Source organism: Crassostrea angulata, chromosome 3 (assembly GCF_025612915.1).
Source record: "Crassostrea angulata isolate pt1a10 chromosome 3, ASM2561291v2, whole genome shotgun sequence".
Classification (NCBI taxonomy): Eukaryota; Metazoa; Mollusca; class Bivalvia; order Ostreida; family Ostreidae; genus Magallana; species Magallana angulata.
The window spans coordinates 20,113,126-20,135,175 of record NC_069113.1 but is presented as its reverse complement, the minus strand read 5'-3'; the positions used below and the strand labels follow the sequence as shown (position 1 = coordinate 20,135,175).

At 34.3% G+C, this 22,050-nt stretch overlaps 1 protein-coding gene and 1 long non-coding RNA gene across 3 annotated transcripts in view; one reads left to right on the top strand and one right to left on the bottom strand.

Annotated features, from left to right (window-relative positions):
* LOC128176206 (uncharacterized protein PF3D7_1120600-like) overlaps positions 1-22,050 on the bottom strand; it is a 176,721-nt gene that overhangs the window by 31,712 nt on the left and 122,959 nt on the right. The gene's annotated exons all lie outside the window — the stretch shown is intronic.
* Positions 19,552-22,050, top strand: part of LOC128176209 (uncharacterized) — a 42,954-nt gene continuing 40,455 nt past the window's right edge. The window contains exon 1 of the long non-coding RNA XR_008242756.1: positions 19,552-20,048. This is a non-coding gene — a long non-coding RNA (uncharacterized LOC128176209). The remainder of the gene's footprint in view (positions 20,049-22,050) is intronic.

The window sequence follows — 22,050 nt, the reverse complement described above, 5'->3', positions numbered from 1 at the left end:
AGCGCTTTCAGCCATGTTGGCTCTTCAGACAGTTATACAAAATTAAAAACGTTGTTTGTAACGTTGTCAATGACGTCGTGTTTTAAAGTTCATTATGACGTCACAATGTACATCAAGGTAGCGATGGCGTGAACTTTATCAACGCCGTTAAGCAATGCATAGACATATAATACAATACATATAAAAAATTATATATATGATAATCTATTTTCGATTAAGTTTCGGGTTAAATATTTTAATAGAATAGTCCTCTTTTGTGGTTCGGCCGATTTCATTTGAATTCCACATTTTGTAAAACGGAAATATTTTCCAGATTTTGTAAAACGGAAATATTTTCTGAAGAGCCGACATGGCTGAAAGCGCTAACAGTAAACAATTTATTTAATTTGGACTGTCGCATTCTGTTTTATTTATTTAAGTATTTTTTGCTGTACCAAGGCTTTATTTATCTACATATATATATATATATATATATATATATATATATATATATATATATATATATATATATATATATATATATATATATATATATATATATATATATATATATATATATATATATATATATATATATATATAAATATATATAAAATATATAATATAAAATAGGCTTAGCCAGCACTGGTAAACAGATGTTGGATAACCCAGTAAAATATTAATAAACTTTCATAAAGTACAATTGCACACAGCACACTGTCTAGCGCGTACCGGTAACATTCGAGAGCTTTCGACAAACCTCGGGCGAGTACGATACCTGCATCGAACTATAAGTAATCGACCAAGCGAAAGGAAAAAGACGAAGGCGAGAGTGCAAAAACCAGATTATGAAGTTGCAAAGGCGAAGAAGCGATAGGAGTATCCATCTCAATTCGAACCTTCGCCCTTGCACCTTTACACTTTCGCATTCGAACCTTTGCAATCTTGCATCTTCGCCTTGAAGGCGAAGGTGCGAGTTGCTATTACAGAACACCATAGTTTTTCTGTTTTGAGTGTCCTTGTTTCATGCAACTTAAAATCATAAATAAAATTCTACAGGGATATTGCATTGCAAATGACATGCAAAGGACCCGGATAATAATGATGACAAATTGTGCGGGCAGTTTCGAAAATTTTCGAATTGATAACTCCCCTAAATAACGTATGTTCGTTCCTTCGTGAATTTCTCTGTGTATAAAGAGGGGACGTGTGAAAAGGTCTGACAATTTTCGCCATATATATGGATTCAGTGAGAGGTATGCGTATTTATTTTAAAAATTCAACCAAAAGTTATGGGAACGGCAACTTGGGGCAGATTCATTAACCGTTAAGCTAGAACACTCTCACCATCCCAGTATCTTATTTCATCAACATCAACCCCTATCCTAAAGATCATATTCATATATCCCGACTCGTCTAGCTGTTAATTTGGAAACAACGGGTTTCGGTTTTTCAAAACAGTTAAAAGTATACCAGTATATGGTGTATCTGGGCTGAAATGAAGTGCACGGATTTCATTTTTGTTTCATAAAACCGTTTGTTCTGACATGCTCCATCAATCAAAAAAACGGTCTCAGTATGTACAGATATATACTGAAAGCTGTTTACGATTAAAATAAGATGATTTATTTTCAAATTATTTAACAAACGGATAGTCGATCTTTCGACATAAAACCCTCACCGGTATTGATATTTAGTTTCGATTTTTCCCGTTGCACTTTTGTCCAACTCGTACTCTTCTTGTACTACCGCGCTAACTTTGAACAATTTATGTTTGAATGGTTTCAGGCCCATTTTCACTACTGAATTTCAAAATCCACTGATATTCCTAAAAATTGACTGACATTGTCTGACATCCACTGTACATTGACTGTACCTCACTGTACATTTCACTGACTTCCACTGTACCCCTCTGTACACCACTGTACATTTCTACTGAACAGCACTGTATCCCACTGTACACCACTGTACAGTCCTACTGACTTCCAATGTACCCCACTGTACGCCACTGTACAGGGCACTGAACAGCACTGTACCCCACTGTACGCCACTGTACCGGGCACTGACCATCACTGTACCCCACTGTACTATTAATTGGAAGAAAAAAATCAGATTTTCAAATCTTCAGTATATTTTTTTTCTTCAATATTTATTTTAATTATGCTGTATATAGCATTAACATTATGCATAGATACAACTAGACAGAAGAATGCAAAAGTTCGTTAAATTTATTTAGTATGTTTTATTTATTAACGTCTATTGTTATTGAATGTTACGATCACAAAATTATTATAATGTCCCTAGCTTTCAGGTGAAAGTTCTGAATTTTACATGTTGAATCTGATTATCAAAAAAGTGCATGTCAATATGTTTATTCTGCCAGGAATGGAAAATACCTCCCCCCAATCAGCAAGGTACATTAGCATTCCTTATTGATGATATACGACAAGCCCTCGTTTAAATGATCGGGTTTTTAATTCTCTGTGTCTCATGAGCTGTCTTTAACCCACTGAAAAACAGTCAATTAAACACTGAAACCACAAAATATATTCATGCTTGTTCGTGTACACATGTCCATGAATCATGACTGCGCGCTTGACTACTCCGGTACATTTTGAAGAAAGTGTGCAAGTTTCTAGCTCATATGTTGATTTCTTTTGATTAAAATATGTAAAAATACATTGCAAATGTTGGGTTTTAATTTTACAAAATAATATATACTGCAGAATGCATTTTAAATTTTAAACAGAGAGAGAGAGAGAGAGAGAGAGAGAGAGAGAGAGAGAGAGAGAGATATTACATGTACATGTGTATCACTTTCTGACTGTAATGTATTGGTATCATATGTAGTCGTAGAAAAGTTCATAATAAAATCTATGCTGGAACTGGCGGTTGTGATGCCGTAAGGGGATTTTAACGTGCTTATTCCTTTATGACTTCGGGCCTCAATTTTTAGCATAGAAAATTCATAACACAGAGAGAGAGAGAGAGAGAGAGAGAGAGAGAGAGAGAGAGATTAACCAGAAATCGATTGGGGTAAAAAAAAATTGATTGTCTTTTAATCTGCTTCTTTTACATACTGATTATTTTTCTTAAGTCTCAAGTTTATCTCTACAAACTAATTTTGGGATGTGTGATAACTAAAATTATCAAAAGATGTAAACAGAAACTTAAATACAAACAATATGATCTAATATGAGCAAATAAACTGTAAACTACTTTTTTACCACTCCTAAATTTTTGACCTCCCCATTTCGCAAACCGGGATCACCGATATCGTCACCAAATGCCCGAAGAGGCTGTCCCTGTACGTGCCTCATAGTGATGTAAGTATTCGGTGAATCGATGATGGTAGGTGAAGCAGAACGTTGCATCCCTTTGCTATTGATATTACCACGGGCATCTTCGCTAGCCAAGTGTCCGATTCGTTTTTCTCATCTCCCTAGATGAAATGAGAAAAACGAATCGGACACTTGGCTAGCGAAGATGAGAAAAACGAATCGGACACTTGACTAGCGAAGATGCTGCATTACAAACTGATTAATATATATAATTATAACACTTGTTTATTATAATAGATATTGAACTCAAATTTCAAGAGGCTTTTTAAAAATGTTTATGCAAACGTTTATTTTATCTTCGAAGAGTACTCAACTGATCATTTGGTTATGTCATTATTTAAAACCTGCAAAACTCGGTCAATATATGTGTTGCTATAAAAAAAAATAGTGCCAACGATCAACAAATCCCATTTGATGTTCTGCGTGTTAATGTTTATTTAATGCAATTTTCATGCTTTTTAACATTTTGGCAGAAAGACCAAGATTTTTATTGATGATCAAATGATAGAGTTATACATTGTAGGAATATAATGCGAATTTTTTTTCATATCAATAAATATCGCCTAATTAAGCTAGTTGAGTCCCGGGGATAATTTTTTTGTTGTGGTCGAGACATTTTATTTAAGAAAAAAATGTAAAATAAATACACCTAAATTAAATAGTGCAATATGCATTCATGATGCTTGCTGCAAAAAAACACACAAAAAAAGAAGCAAACCATCAAGTTATTAAACGCCAATATCAAATTAAATCTAATAATTAACTGCTTGATTATTTAAAAAAAACATAAAAATAAATCATGCGGCTTTATCAAATTATGTTTTGTTTATTTCTAAATCTTAGAGATGAACAACATAAACATTCTTACCGCTTTGACGCTTTACTCTCAAATTGTTTAGAAGCGTGTATTTACTATTTAAATAGGAATTCAAAAAGAAAGCAAAATTCTGGGAACTCAAAACGAAAGTAACACAAAACGTTAATATAGGTCAACCAAAAACCGTGAATTATTGCATATTATTGAATTATTGCATATGCACTCTTTTTCTATCGTTTTATATCCAAATTGTAGACCGTTATCTATAATATTGCTTCAAAGATATAACATATACATGTAATTAGAATACACACGTACATTTAACATATTTGACATGAATTTTCTATGGGGCAACATAGATGGCCCGAAATCGTACAACTTTGACGAGCTTACGTTTGATCTTAGTCTCTCTTTTTCCACTGTGTGCTCTGTTTGGTGAAGTGAGACTAAGACATCTGAGATTTTCCCCATAGCCTACTATATTTTATTTGGATACCTAAAAAACAATGTTGATGGGATGCTTGTTAACATGTTGCAGATATAGGGTCAAATATATTCTCACTAGTGAGCCTTGTAGATTGTCTGCACGGCATGTCTACATGGCACGGTCGTTACAAGGCCACGTTCATTCCGTAATCATGGTAGACTTGTTTTCAAAATATGTTTAAAAAATTAGGTCGAAAGACAATAGTAATATATGTACCACATGGATTTTTTACCCACCCTATTCCACACACAAAACATATACGACGACAATTTCCTCTTTCAAATATTTTCAAGATTGTTTATGATAGTTTGTGAATGAATTTTTTTCCCTGACTCCAACACAAATTCTTTTCTTTTTTTTGAAATTCTTGGAAATGTTGGTCATTCGGTTATGAAAAACAACCCATTATAAGATATCCAGAGCATTTTCTAATATTGCTCAAGTCGTTACGTAAAAAAACGATAACAATGCACCAATGGTTATGATTTCCGGGATATCTAACCGAAAGTACACTACCATTCACAATCAAAGTACTGAAAGTACTGAAACGAGTTGATGGTAATAAACCAATCGCAACTTCTCGGGACTTTCCGGCAGGCTTGGAAAAACACCTCGAATGTATTACCTAGGCGTACATGACAACCCCCCCCCCCTTTTTTTTTTTTTATAAAACTTGGCGGGCGAAGCACTCGGGAAATATGATTATTCTTGGGGAATATTTCCAAACATTCATGCAATAAAAGTTTTATTACACCGAACAACATATGATTATACAAAATATGCCAATTTCTAATTTTCTATTAATTTTTCGACTTGTCGAAAGCAATAACGTCGCGATTGTTTGTTTGGTTTCTCTCTCTTTTCTTTCATACAGTCGAATCAATTACAATAGTAAAATGGTTTTCATGGTTAAAAGATAATTTATTTGATGAGATTTTTTTTATTTAATAATATTTGTCAGCATCTTATACTCATATTGGTTTTTATTTTATACCTTTTGGATGAAGATCCACAGATTTTCGGATAGGTGAGGCACGATATTTATTCCCCGGGATGAGGCGTAATATAGATTAATCATATTTAGGTATAATAACACTCCAAAACAGGCACTATTTATATACTGTCGCTCCTTCGCCTTCGCAACTTCGCACTTCGCATTTGAATGTGTTGAGCTCTTTATTGTTTAAAGATAATTTGAGCTTACAACTCTTGAGAAAATATTTGCAATTAACAATCTAAACACTTTGTTGCATAATGAAATTCAAACGTTTCTGTGTTTAACCATTGTTACATGTAGTTCAGTATTGAATTAAGGTAAACAGACTGGTAGGTGACAGAAAGTCTGAGAGTACATGCACATTATGGCATGCATTACATTTATATGGAGTACATAAAATAATTAATTTTAAATAGGCTTTTATATATATATATATATATATATATATATCTATCTATCTATCTATATATATATATATATATATATATATATCTATCTATCTATCTATCTATCTATCTATCTATCTATCTAAAATATATAATATAAAATAGGCTTAGCCAGCACTGGTAAACAGATGTTGGATAACGCAGTAAAATATTAATAAACTTTCATAAAGTACAATTGCACACAGCACACTGTCTAGCGCGTACCGGTAACATTCGAGAGCTTTCGACATACCTCGGGCGAGTACGATACCTGCATCGAACTATAAGTAATCGACCAAGCGAAAGGAAAAAGACGAAGGCGAGAGTGCGAAAACCAGATTATGAAGTTGCAAAGGCGAAGAAGCGATTGGAGTATCCATCTCACTTCGAACCTTCGCTCTTGCACCTTTACACTTTCGCATTCGAACCTTTGCAATCTTGCATCTTCGCCTTGAAGGCGAAGGTGCGAGTTGCTATTACAGAACACCATAGTTTTTCTGTTTTGAGTGTCCTTGTTTCATGCAACTTAAAATCATAAATAAAATTATACAGGGATATTGCATTGCAAATGACATGCAAATGACCCAGATGATAATGATGACAAATTGTGCGGGCAGTTTCGAAAATTTTCGAATGGATAACTCCCCTAAATAACGTATGTTCGTTCCTTCGTGAATTTCTCTGTGTATAAAGAGGGGACGTGTGAAAAAGTCTGACAATTTTCGCCATATATATGGATTCAGTGAGAGGTATGCGTATTTATTTTAAAAATTCAACCAAAAGTTATGGGAACGGCAACTTGGGGCAGATTCATTAACCGTTAAGCTAGAACACTCTCACCATCCCAGTATCTTATTTCATCAACATCAACCCCTATCCTAAAGATCATATTCATATATCCCGACTCGTCTAGCTCTTGATTTTGAAACAACGGGTTTCGGTTTTTTGAAAACAGTTAAAAGTATACCAGTATATGGTGTATCTGGGCTGAAATGAAGTGCACGGATTTCATTTTTGTTTCATAAAACCGTTTGTTCTGACATGCTCCATCAATCAAAAGAACGGTCTCAGTATGTACAGATATATAATGAAAGCTGTTTACGATTAAAATAAGATGATTTATTTTCAAATTATTTAACAAACGGATAGTCGATCTTTCGACATAAAACCCTCACCGGTATTGATATTTAGCTTCGATTTTTCCCGTTGCACTTTTGTCCAACTCGTACTCTTCTTGTACTACCGCGCTAACTTTGAACAATTTAGGTTTGAATGGTTTCAGGCCTATTTTCACTACTGAATTCAAAATCCACTGATGTTCCCAAAAATTGTCTGACATTGTCTGACATCCACTGTACATTGACTGTACCTCACTGTACATTTCATTGACTTCCACTGAACCCCTCTGTACACCACTGTACATTTCTACTGAACAACACTGTATCCCACTTTACACCACTGTACAGTCCTACTGACTTCCAATGTACCCCACTGTACGCCACTGTACAGGGCACTGACCAGCACTGTACCCCACTGTACGCCACTGTACCGGGCACTGACCATCACTGTACCCCACTGTACTATTAATTTGAAAAAAAATCAGATTTTTAAATCTTCAGTATATTTTTTTTCTTCAATATTTATTTTAATTATGCTGTATATAGCATTAACATTATGCATACGCGGGTATGATAAGGCAACTAACAGCGATCAAATTCCTCTGATCGATATGACGTCACAATAAGCAGCATGATGTCATATTTTACTCAGAAACATGTCGATTTTAACTTTATCTCTGGTTTAAATTATAAAAACTACAGACATAAAATATCACTAAAAACTCTTCTAGCTGAATATATCTTTGATTTTTCTCTATTACGTATAATTATCATTGATGACGTCACAAGCATGTTTAATAGAGAAGATCATGTCGGGAGACAAATCATCGGAATGCAGTGTAAACAATGCCGAAATAAGACTTATTTAATACAGATACCTAAGATTTAGATGAGTGTCAGTTAGGATATAATCAGGATAATACAGGCATGGATATTTTGTTTAATCAGCGAGTGTTATAATGTAAGCAGATCGACATTTATATGGCTTGACCAGCCTTTCCTCTGTCAGTGTGTACAGAAAAAGGCAAAAGTGTAACACTACCCCGGATATTATGAAAGATGACTTTGTTAAATATCAACGGTGTATGACCTAAACTACTTGAAAAGTGCTGCTAGAATCCTGTGAATTATTGTTTTAAATGAAATATACGTAATATTTTCAATGAAATTATAGAAGTTGAGAGGGTTTCCGATAAATATTTACAATATTTATTTTATGCGATTAACAATAGGATTCTAGCAGTAATACTAATAAACCTGAACTAATTGACGATCGAATTATTGTAACAAACAGACAAATGAACCTCGGGGTAGTGTTACACTTTTTGATTTTTTGTTAAGGTAAAAAATTGATCTATTTATAACTGTCACGTGATAACATGGCACGGCAGCTCCAAAGATCAAGTCGATTCCGAAGTAGAAAAATAATATCTTGGTGAACACGTTCACTTGGTATTAATATAACACACTGTTTTCATAAAAATAAACAGTTTTCAAATAGATCATAATTTTGACGGTCATTAAACTAAAAGTTGCCTTAACCTACCCGCGTAGATACAACTTGACAGAAGAATGCAAAAGGTCGTTAAATTTATTTAGTATGTTTTATTTATTAACGTCTATTGTCTCATGAGCTGTCTTTAACCCACTGAAAAACAGTCAATTAAGCACTGAAACCACAAAATATATTCATGCTTGTTCGTGTACACATGTCCATGAATCATGACTGCGCGCTTGACTACTCCGGTACATTTTGAAGAAAGCGTGCGAGTTTCTAGCTCACATGTTGATTTCTTTTGATTAAAATATCTAAAAATACATTGCAAATGTTGGGTTTTAATTTTACAAAATAACAAAAACTGCAGAATGCATTTTGAATTTTAAACAGAGAGAGAGAGAGAGAGAGAGAGAGAGAGAGAGAGAGAGAGAGAGAGATTACATGTACATGTATATCACTTTCTGACTGTATTGTATTGGTATCATATGTAGTCGTAGAAAAGTTCATAATAAAATCTATGCTGGAACTGGCGGTTGTGATGCCGTAAGGGGATTTTAACGTGCCTATTCCTTTATGACTTCGGGCCTATATGTTTAGCACTAGAAAATTCATAAGAGAGAGAGAGAGAAAGAGAGAGAGAGAGAGAGAGAGAGAGAGAGAGAGATTAATCAGAAATCGATTGTGGTAAAAAAAAAATTGATTGTCAATTAATCTGCTTCTTTTACATACTGATCATTTTTCTTAAGTCTCAAGTTTTTCTCTGCCAACTAACTCCCGGGTTTAAAAGAAATCTGCAAACTTTAAGTTGAAAAATAAAATGTAGTACGGATGATACACCCCCCTTTTTCCTTTTTTCTTCATCCACTTGCAAATTGATACCCCTTGCAGTACTGTGCTATGTCGAAACGATTCATGTTAAGCATGAATATTATCTTAATAAAATTAGCATATGAATATCTTTAAGCATAAGAATAGCTCTAAGCATAACATTAGCTCAAAGCATATCATTACTTTAAATACCTTCCTATTTAGGAAGATGTAACTCATGCAAATAACTTATTTTACTCCATTTATTAATTGTTATACATAGAAATGGCCACCAGACCCAAAAGGAGAAGGAAGGTGCAATCCCCCTCGACAGACACTCAGCCCTCTACATCTACGAATCAAGCCGTGGAGGACTTAATTAGAGCGTGCATGAGCTCGATAACTCCAATTATCGAAACGACATGTAGACGGGTCATTGAAGAAAAACTGTCAACTGCAGAAATTCCAGTGCCTCAGACAATTGCCTCTTCAGACCCACCCCAGTGGTGCCAACGACAGACCAGTCAACATCTGTAGAAGCAAGTCCAACTCTGTTACAAGAAATAACAGCCACAGGTACACTGTGTTCCTTATTATCTGCCACCCCAAATCTACCTGACTTGACCCCTTCCTCAACTGCTACTCTCTTAACATTGGGGGTCGATGATAAGATCCGATCTAAAATTCATGCTGGGGAGTACGTGAAATTTTCATCTCTGTTGCCAACAGATTTTACCATCTCTTAGTCAAACAATTACAAGTCAATTGATAAAGAAGGACAACTCCTTTTTGTTAAGTCAAATGATAAGGACCCCATTAAGTCCATGGTTAAATGGACTGAAGCTTTCCATATCTATGTGGCAATTGTGGCAGAAAAAACCCCAACTGAAATTGGCAATTTAATGCTTTATGCACAGACTATTAAAAAAATTGCTGATTCTTGCGGGGATCATGCAGCCCTTCTCTACGATGGAAAATATCGACGTTGGAGGCAACGAGACTCCGCAGCCTGTCCATGGCATCTAAAAAATGTGGATTTGTACCAAGCAGCAGTGTTGTTAGGCTTAGATTTCAAATTAAAAACAAAGAAACAGCCCTTTCGTGCCCCACCAAAACACAAATACTGCTTCTCGTATAATAACCATGGAACATGCCCAAAAGGCAACGCTTGCCCCCACCCCCATGTCTGTCAGCTCTGTGCTGGGAAACACTGGCGGAAATTCTGCCCTAAATTCAAAAGTTCTTCAAAATACCATTCAAACAATTCTACCAACACCTCAAGCAAATCCTCTACAACTAACAAAGGATCAATCAATTTCAACTCCAATACGGATCTATAGTTTAACTCACTACTTACAAAACTATGAGTCAGAATTAGCTAATTTTCTCATACAAGGTTTCACGTTTGGCTTCAAAATTCCATACAAAGGACCTCGTCAGTTTAGGATACCTAGAAATCTCTCTTCTATCGAGGGCAAGGAACATATTCTGCAGCAAAGAATTGATCAAGAACTAAAGCACCAGCGCATTGCTGGACCTTTTTGTAAGCCTCCCTTTCCGAACATCCAGGTATCCCCGTTAGGTCTAGTTCCTAAAAAATCCCCTGGGGAATTTAGATTAATTCACCATCTATCATTTCCAGAAAAGGCCTCAATTAATCACCACATTCCTTAGGAATTTTGTACAGTCCAATATCAGTCAATTCATAATGCAATCGAGATCATCAAACAGGTGGGAAAAGGGGCTCTATTAGCAAAGATAGATATTGAAAATGCATATAAACAAATCCCTATCCATCCTAGCGATTTCGAACTTCTGGGTTTCATGATAAATAATCAGTATTACCATGACAAAACACTTCCATTTGGCTTAAGCTATTCATGCAATCTCTTTGAGAAATTTAGTACAGCACTTCAGTGGATTCTAACTACAAAATTTGGGGTACAGCATTGTGTCCACATGTTAGATGATTTTCTTTTTATCGGCGCTCCTTCTTCCCCTGAGTGTTACACTTCTTTGCTTGCTTTCTACGTTTTAGCAAAGGATATAGGTCTGCCAATTAAATCGGAGAAAACTGTGTACCCTACTACTATTTTGACTTTTTTGGGACTTGAGTTAGACACTGTGCAATTTCAAGTTAGATTACCAAATGATAAGCTTATTCAGTTACAATCAGAGATCAAAAAATTTCAAAACAGACATTCTGTTACATAACAGGAACTACAGTCTCTTATTGGAATGTTTTAAAAATTATGCGTGTTGTGTAGTGCCTCCTGGGCGTACTTTTTTAAGGAGACTCATCATCACCGCAACCTCAATTTGGAGGCAAAGGCAGATTTAAAAGCTTGGCAGGTTTTCTTAGAAAGCTTTAATGGCAAAGCCTTCTTCCCATCACACATTGTTCATTCAACGCCCTCCCTGCATTTATTTACGGATGCAAGCAATCTAGGTTTTGGGGGTATTTTTGGAACAAAATGGTTCTCAGAATTTTTTTTTCACAAGAGTGGTTATCTTGCCATATTTCAGTTCGTGAATTTTTACCCATTGTGATAGCATTTGAACTTTGGGGTCTTGTCAAGCTAATTCAACCGTTGTTATTCATTCGGATAACTCTGCAGTTGTTCATGTTATCAATAAAACCACATCCAAAGATACCAGGCTTATGCAACTCATGCGAAGACATGATTTTGTCGTTGTCACATAATATCCATTTTCAAGCACAACATATTCCTGGAGTTGCAAATACAGCAGCTGATTTACTTTCTCGGTTGCAGGTTCCAGAATTCCTCATCAGATTTCCAAATATGGACAAAACACCTACACTGGTTCCAGCCTCTCATGTCAAGATCTGAATAAGACAGTTGATGTACTCATTCGCAATTCCCTTTCCAAGTCTACAGTTTTAGCTTACAAGGCAACATATCTAAATTATCAAAACTTTGTGATTCAATTTTTTGGCCCGACTGAGCAGCCACTGCCCCCTTTTTTAAAACATTGAACAGCTTTTATAGCTGTTTGTTACATCAAAGGATTAGCGGCATCAACAACTCGTACTTTTATCTCATCATTCAGTTTTATTTTTCAGTTGGGAAATTACCAGGATATTTCTCAAACTTTTTTAATAAAGAAAATGTTAAAAGGTTTTCATAAATCCAAACCAACAACTGATCCGCGCTTGCCAATCACTCCAGAAATTTTAAGCTCACTTTTGCAGTCTTTGGAACACACAACCTCTTCCTTTTTTACCAAACTGCTTTTTAAAGCTATGTTTATTTTAGCTTTCTGTGCATTCCTTCGCATTGGGGAAATTACCAAAACACCTAATCCTACACAACATTTCCTTCAATTTGGTAATGTTTTTACAGGTTTAGATGAACATCAAAATGGTTATGTGGAAATTAACATTCCCAACTTTAAACATGCAAAATCTAACACTACTACCCTTCGTCTACATCAAAACAAAAATAACCCATGTTTTTGTCCTTATCAATCAATGCATAATTATCTCAAAGTTAGGAAACACGCTTCTCCATCTGACCCCCTATTTTCTTTCATGGATAATACGCCTATCTCTAAACAATACTTTACACAACAACTTCGTCTTGCCCTTTCATTTTGCAATTTTGATCTTAACCGTTACCGATCACATAGTTTTCGCATTGGAGCAGCAACAACTGCAGCCGCGAGAGGATTCTCGGAGCTGCAAATTCAAACAATGGGTAGATGGAACTCCAATGCTTTCAGGAAATATATCCGTATTCCTGCATTACAATTTTAAAACTCTTTTCTGTGTGCTGTTCAGTCAGGGGCTGATAGTACTATTTTCAATGTAATTTGACATTTCTGTGTGTATCCAATCAGACAGGGGCTGTTGGTTACTATTTTCATTTAACAATGATGTTTTACTGTTGATATATATGTTAGGTGTTCAAATAACCATCCAGACAGGGGCTGATGGTTACCAATTTATTTTCATATTTTCTAAATGTCATTCGCTTATGAAAATTCAGTATTTGTACATTTTGTTTTTTTTGGGGGGGGGGGGGGGCGTTGACAAGATAGACACTATTTGATTTGTGATGTTGGCAAGGTATTCATCAAATATCGCCTACCTTGTTAAGGTGGGGTTAACGCCCCCTTTTTCTCCAGATATGCATTATTCTTGAGACTCATTTAATTTTGGCTAGATATTTTTTAGGTCGATTATGCCGAAATTGTATTCTAGTCTTTCGATACAGCTTATTGTTGCTCTCAGGCACAAACTTGACTTTTTATGATCTGTCTCCTTTCTTTTGATATTTATGTACATACATGTAACTTATTTTACTTTGTACATGTTTTTTATTGTGCCTTTTGTTCATTGTCATTTATTGCATCATTCAATAAATGACCATTTCTATTCTCTAAAGAGGAGTTATGTTTTATATCGATGGTGGTGGTAAGGCAAGCAGACATAAAATAAATATAATAAATCCATCCCACTTTTGTAAGCATTACATGCAAGTAGTCCTAATTGTAAATAAATAAAAATAATCTTTTAAGAAAGATTTTAAATGATTATGATCCTAATGAACCCGGCAACCGTAATGGTTTTTTAATCAACAGTGAAAATTCAGATTTTTGTTTTAACAGTGTATTTCCCCGACGTTTACATCTGTTTATACCTAGGCTACAGCACATATACACAGGTGGTCAGTTTTCACACCGTTGACGCAATCAGCCGGTCGTGTGCATAGTCTGCGCCTTTTTCTGTTAGTTCTGAGTTTTCCGTTGTTTTCAGACAGACAAGATTTTTATCGGTAGACATACACAAAGGAGACAGTACATTGTCGATATAAAAAAATACTTTTTAGCGTTGACTTTCATTCATTAAGAAATTTTAAGACAGTCATTCAATAACGAACTTTAAATCATTTGAATCCATGGACATTATCCCGTAACTAGAAATAATTTTTTATGTCAACATGTTCATTTAGCCGCTGTCAACATTACTATACATGTTACCGGGGGTACTTTATTCAAATACTAAAATATTTGTATGTTAGCATGAAGAGAGAGAGAGAGAGAGAGAGAGAGAGAGAGAGAGAGAGAGAGAGAGAGAGAGAGAGAGAATATAGAAGATAGAAATTATCTTCTTTGCTATGATACAATATACCAATATACTGATTTCAGTAAATGAAGATAAAACAACTGAAAAGCTGTCAATGTGACAGCAAACCGGGTTTTCTTTTATGTGAACTGTATCCATAATCCATGTCAACCCATATCCAGTGAAATGGTGTACCCTATATGCAATATTTTGCCAAAAAATGACTAAGTTAAAAAGCTGGTATTTTTTAAATGAAAATTCATAAATCAAAATCCTAGCAATATACACACCTCTGATATATGTACAATCGATCTGCAAAAGAACAACTTCCTATCCTGAAAACTGTAGGAGGAGTTATTCGTACAATGAGGGTACCCTATATGCAATATTTTGCCAAAAAGTGACTAAGTTCAAAAGCTGGTATCTTTTTCATAAATTATCGGAAATCGAAATCCTAGCAATATGCACATCTCTGATATATGTACAATTGATCTGCAAAAGAACAACTTCCTATCTTGAAAACTGTAGGAGGAGTTATCCGTACAATGAGGGTACCCTATATGCAATATTTTGCCAAAATATGACTGAGTTCAAAAGCTGGTATTTTAATCTAATTAATATCAGACAGCTCAATAGTTTTAGGAATTATATATTTTTTTCATTATATTATATTATGTTCATTAATTTGTATGCGTTTATAGGTAGCGATACTGTTCCTAAGCTTTTTATGGTCGCACGCATTTTTGAACCATTTATACTTTCAAAATTTTATTTCTTATACTGTAATTCCATATTTAAATTAACTTGTTTAACTTAAGAAAACTCGGCACATCTCGGCGCTTGATGTACTTTACGGAATCAGCCGAGGTTTGCCGAGTGCGTTTAGAACAATTAGAACTCTTTTATGTAGGGAGATAGGCTTTTTGTTAATCGTTGAATCGTTCATGAAGCAAAGATGACGCGCAAAAATCCTTTTCTTAATACTGTGTAAGTGTTTTAATTTGTTTAACTTGAGTTTTCCAATATTTCCTTTATGATTTTTTTAATGCATATTATATCATATAGTTTAAGATCGTGCGATCATAGATTTATTAGGACTGACGTTAAGTCAGTAATGTAAACAATTGTACTTTCACTTTCGTTTTCACTGACACCTGATGGTATATTTTTAAGTCAAAAACATTTATGAGTTAATTTATTGCAGTATCATTTTGTTTGTTTATAGTACTGTTTATTTTGTAATTAACCATGGTCTCCTCATTTTATTGATCGGGTATTTATTTCATATTGTTAACCGAGACCGGGTTGTTTTATTATGATTATAATAATGACAGACTTACTCGATTGCGCTCTTTGAATAAACACCTTTACTTACTGCCCACTCTCTGCCTCTTTTTCAAGCTTCACGGATTCAACCTCTTTAGGATTGTCCAACGAAGTAAATATTGTCTCAGAAAGGATAAGGCAAAGATTTATATATCTACCCAAACCGTGCGAGACACAGAGATTCATCCATAACATACAAAACGGTTAAAACACGCAGAACGGTTGAGACAGTACTACACCGTGATGTTTAGGTTTATCATATAGCAAATCTTGGTTTCTCAATCACTTTCCGTTATTGAGTCTTGCACAGACAAAATCAGAAAAGATTCTGAAAATATCCGAGATACCTCAGTCGAAAAAAGCAATACTCATGTATTTACCATAACAATAATGCGCTGAAATTTAAAAAAAAAGTCTGGACAATTCTATCGAAGATTATAAAAGTAAAAAGTACAATTTTGCTTGCTTCTGGTTACGACCAGAACTGACAGACAAGTTATTGATACGTATTCTGCACATATTCATGAAAAGGTCTATTATAAAGCAAAGATTGGTTGCTCAATCACTTACTGGTTTTTGAGATATCGCGCGTACAAAATCAGAAAAGAAACATATCAAATAAATATCTGAAATATTTCAAATGAGGATAACGTATATTTCATTCGAAAGGATCTAAAATAGATAGAATTTTTCATTAAAAAAGCAAAAACTTTTTAAAGCCGATTTTTGGTGTCACCTTCGGTGACTACTGAAGTGATGGACTAATAACTGATACACTGTATCTATTCTGCACATCAACATGTTAAGGTCTATTTTATAGCAATGATTGGTTGTTCAGTCACTAGACTTTATTGAGATCTCGCGCGGACAAACTCAGAAAATTAACATCTCAATAAGATCTAAAATATCCCAACAGAAGAAATGCACTTTTCAAGTATTTGCCATTTCAATACTGTGTAATATTTTAAAAACAATCTGGAAAATTCTATTGAAAATTACAATAATAGAACATAGAATTTTGTTTGGTACCGTCACGACCGGATGTTACAGATGAAATACATTGTATTGATATTTACATGTAATAGAAACAATTACAATAAAGTGTGGATATAGCATCCCAAACATTTCTTTGTAAAGCACAGAAGTATAATTTAAAACAAAACGTCAAAAATACATAAACAACGTCGCAGGCGTGCGGCGACTGTCCTTACCTAACGCTCTATATATGTTGTCTTCGGAAACAAATATCGTTTTGCACTAAAATTTTCAGATCTAAATAAATATATGTAAATATAATACAGTTCGAGATTTTGTCATTACAGCGAGTTTTCATGATTTTATTGCAACAGTGACACTACTTTTGGAGCAACTCTCTGTTGTGTATTTGGTGATCTGGAAAGTGTAAAAGTCTCCGAATGCTATTCATGTGAAAGTCTCATTTAACGTCAAGCTCGAATGATGTAGAGATTATTTGACTGATAAATTTTTTTTTTCATTTATCACTAGCTCCGATTAAAGAATGTCATAATTTTTCTCCACTTTTCCCTTTAAACTAAATCATTCTTTAATTTTTTATGTAAAGAAATGCATCTAATTTTGTGAGGTTTTGAAAGGTGAAGTAGTAAAACAAATTAAAATGGTGTCTGAAAGGCGCCCAGACAGCAATCTGAAGATAATTGCAAGGCAGTGCACAAATATATATACAGTCATTTCACGCATATCTTTTACAATTTAATGCTATGCTATGGTATGCGATTTTAATGATATGCTATGAGATTTGTATGGTATGCTATGAGATTTGTATGCTATGCCATAAGAAATTTAAATGAAGGGCTTAATGATATGGTATGCTATGCTATGGTATGCTATGAGATTTGAACAAAAACGCCTCCATACACAGAAGAGTTGCACACATTTCGAAGTAAAATAATAAGAAGATAAAGTGTACCACAAATCTATCATGTAAACATTTATTTTTTCAATAAAAACATTTAAAACCGAGTAAAAATAATGTTGTATGCTATGCTATGGTATGCTATTATTACTTATTAGGTTAGTTACTGACTCACTACGGAAATATATTGGGTTGATCAATCTCATAGATGGCGAGGCGAAGCCTCGCCATCTATGAGATTGATCAACCCAATATATTTCCGTAGTGAGTCAGTAACTAACCTTATAAGTGTTTTGTTTTCCCGAGGACTATCAAGCGACATATTCATTAATAAATAGCGGTGATCTACGCAAAGCCATGTACAAGATGCATTACATCTTATCTCGTCCAATTAACCTCATTTAAACAAAATTATCAATACCACCTTTCAAATACCCTTTACAAATCTTCGCTTCACTCATATTACTTACAATGTTTTGTTGCTAGTCAATTATAGGCCTAAACCTCTGCAGAGATTTGAGCAAATTTAGACGGTGCCATTTTGTTCTGATCCAGACACAACAATGTGACGTCAATATTCAAAGGGCAACTACTCTAATTTAAAAATAATTCCAAAGGGCCACTACTCTAAATATTTTAAGGACTTACTGAACACGATTTCTGTGTTAAATAATATGAATAATCGAGATGAGTAGGTGAGGCGGCGGCCAATGACGGCCATATTGCGTAATATTAATTCTCAACGAACCTACATAGAGATATATGAGGCAATCACGTGCCATGTTTAATCCAATGAAAATGTGACATTTCAGTCCGAGGGAAAACAAGGTATGATATGACGAATGCGATTCTATGAGATTGTATGCTATGGTATGAAATTCCAATGCTATGATATGAGATTTCAATGTTCTGCTATGAGATTTCAATGCTATGCTATGCTATGGTGTATGTTGTAAAAGATATGCTTGAACTGACTGTATCATCTATATCATGGCAACATTCTTAGCTGTGCAAGAGAAGATACATGTAGACGTATGACATGTGGTGATAACGAACAGTGTTAGAATTCAAAAGTTTATAATTTAAAGTATCGTAACAGAGTGAAATATTATTTGAACACTGTTCGTTATCACCACATTTCATTTCTAACTTAACACTATACTTATTTTGAATCAGCGACTGCTGGGGGAGGGGAAGGGATTTATAAATATTTAACATGTTTAATATCAGACTTGATTTAAATAATAAAAAAAAAGCTTCTAAAATGATGAATATAAAGATAATTTCATTTATTCACACATGTTATATTTTTAAAAATATATATTTCAACTGGATTTAATACTCTAAAGACCACAAATACCCCTATAAGGAAATTACATAATATCTTGAACAAGGTGTCAGACTGACAATTTACAAGGTTGAATATTACGACATTCACACCTTTTGATTTATTGAAAGTATGTATACTATACACAGACACTGACCCACGGATCTTCCTGTGAAGTAAAACTTCAAAGACATTTTAAAGTATAGACCAGTTGGTTATCTTCTCTCACTTGAAAAAAAAAATCAGTATGTTGTGCAATATGGTGGATTTTTTTTATCTATAAAATGTAATACATAGTTTTAAATTCTCTGAATTTTAAAACTTAAATGTTACATGTAAACTAATATTTATTTGACAATATTGATAAAATTAAATTCATTGTAAAAAAAAAAAATCCCAAATGAATATTTAATTACTAGAAAATTGATATTGAAATATATATAAATACTTTCCCCTTTAAAGTGGATAAGTTGATTTATTTTGTATGATAATTGGATTCTGAGTTTTTAATACATGCATGGATCGGAGGATAGGGGAGGGGGGGGGGAGCAGAGGATAATTCAATTTTTTAAAACTTACATTGTACAACTATCCAAAATATGTCTAAGCTCCCCCAGAAATCGATGATATCCCTGCCCTTTCCCTGGAAAAAAATCCTGACCTAGCATGTAATTATATGTGAACTTAAAGAAATAGAAGCCCATTTTCTCTCTTGTAAGCAATAGGAAAGAATCAAAACAAATCCAGATTTTGGTCTCAAATAAAGTAAATATTCAATTCATTGTTCAAGCATATAAATAACTTATAAAAACATTGGTACCGTGGGTTACAGTGGTGTACAGTGTTTGTCAGTACCCTGTACAGTGGTGTATAGTGGGGTACAGTGCTGGTCAGTGCCCCGTATAGTGGTGTACAGTGAGGTACAGTGCTGGTCAGTGGGTAGGTACAGTGCTGTCCAGTGGAGTACAGTGGAGTACAGTGGCTCTGTACAGTGGGATACAGTGTGGTACAGTAGATCTGTACAGTGGGTGTACAATGGATTTACAGTAGGGTACAGTGAATATACAGTGGATGTTAGACAATGTCTGTCAATTTTTGGGAATATCAGTGGCTTTTGATTTCAGTAGTGGAGATTAAAAAAATCAGGAACAATTACGAAGATTTTTAATCTTATTTTTCGGGACCATGCGATCTTCAACGTTTTTTGAGCATGACAAATATGAATGCCAAATGACACATCTACAATATCTTGTCTACAATTTCCGAAAGTTTTAACTTGAAATCTTTTACCGTTTAGGAGGAGATCACTGGACAATGCAAGCCGACCGTCTGAAAATCGCGTCATTATCTCAAAAAAAGGACGTCATCCAAAAAAATGTTGTCAAGTTCAGATCAATGTCTATCAAATGTGCAAGTTTTATGAAAATCGGCCGAGCCAATCCGTTTTCGAGAAATCATTTAATCATATTTTGTAGGAAAAAGAAATAACAGTAGGAAAAAACGAACAAAACCAATATGGTCTTACGTTGAAAACGAAAGACCTGAAAGGGACTTAGACACGATCTGAGATCAAAATTTTATTTGTTATCTTCATGTATTAAATGGTTTACTTTTGCATTTGTAAGATTGACCAAAATTTGAATGTTAGATGTCAAGTTACAAGCGAAATACACAGAAAAGAATTATTTTGTTATGTAAACAAAGCTCGAGTCTTATATTTGTTTACAAATTATATAAAGTAAGGAAATTGCCATTTCTTTGACAAAATGACCCGTGGCAAACACCCATATTATACCCATATTAATCATTCTGTAACGCTCGGAACGCTTGCCTTGTGTTGAGAACAAAACGATGTAAAGTTTATAATTTATTCAACCATAAATAACATGACACAAATACATGTAACAACGCCGTACAAAAAGAAAATCAGACAAGTCTCAACCCTTGGGACGATGGCAAAATCGGTACAATTACCGACACAATACTATATTCTATACGTAAAATCCCCCGACCAAAATAAAACTTAAAGGCTCTCGATAAAATACGAATTAATATCTCCGCTACTAGTTACAACTACTAGTAAACAGCGAAAATATTCCCTAACTCTCTATAAATCGAAATAACTAGTACTGAACTAGTAAATATGAATTAAACTAGCACTATCACTAGTAATAATAATTAATTAAACCCTATCACTATAAATGTACTTCAGTCACTTAGATACTGAAATAGTACGCACTTTATAATATGCTGCAAAATTTGTGTGTCCTTCCCGACACACAACAAAAAGGAGAGAGCACCCGTTTCTCAGTGTTCCGGGTATTTATAGAGTGCTAAAAGCAGACGACAAATTACAACCAATAAGATAAGTTAATCCCATCCCGTTAAAAAGATTATCCAATCATAGTTAATCCCCTTCCCGTAAGAGAATCTCGGTCTCGTATCAATTAACGTGAAAATATTACAGTATAGTAAATAAGTAAAACAATTTAAAGTTAATTATTATACACAAAAATAATAACTTTAAGTATTTTATAATCGATATAAACAAGTAAATTAAATTTATCCGCCAAAATGTACTTCGTTACAAAAATAGAATAAGGAACTATGGGTAATTCCGAGAAAGATGAATAAGAAAAATGGCGGCAACGTAAACAACCCAGGCATGTGTGAGAAAAACAAAGAACTACAGGACGTGCACTGCCGGTAGTTACCAACTACTTTAAGCGGGAAATGACTCCCGATGGGCAAAGGTACTAATAAGAAAGATTATTTAATAATATGAAAATATTTAGGCCCTAAATAACAAATGCATAATACACAGATCAAGTGCTACGTCACACTCGTCACCGGAATCATACCGATACACAGGCAAAACACTAAGACATCGAAAGCATTCACACAGAATTAAAATAAACGGAATCAGGGCACCATAATGTTACATT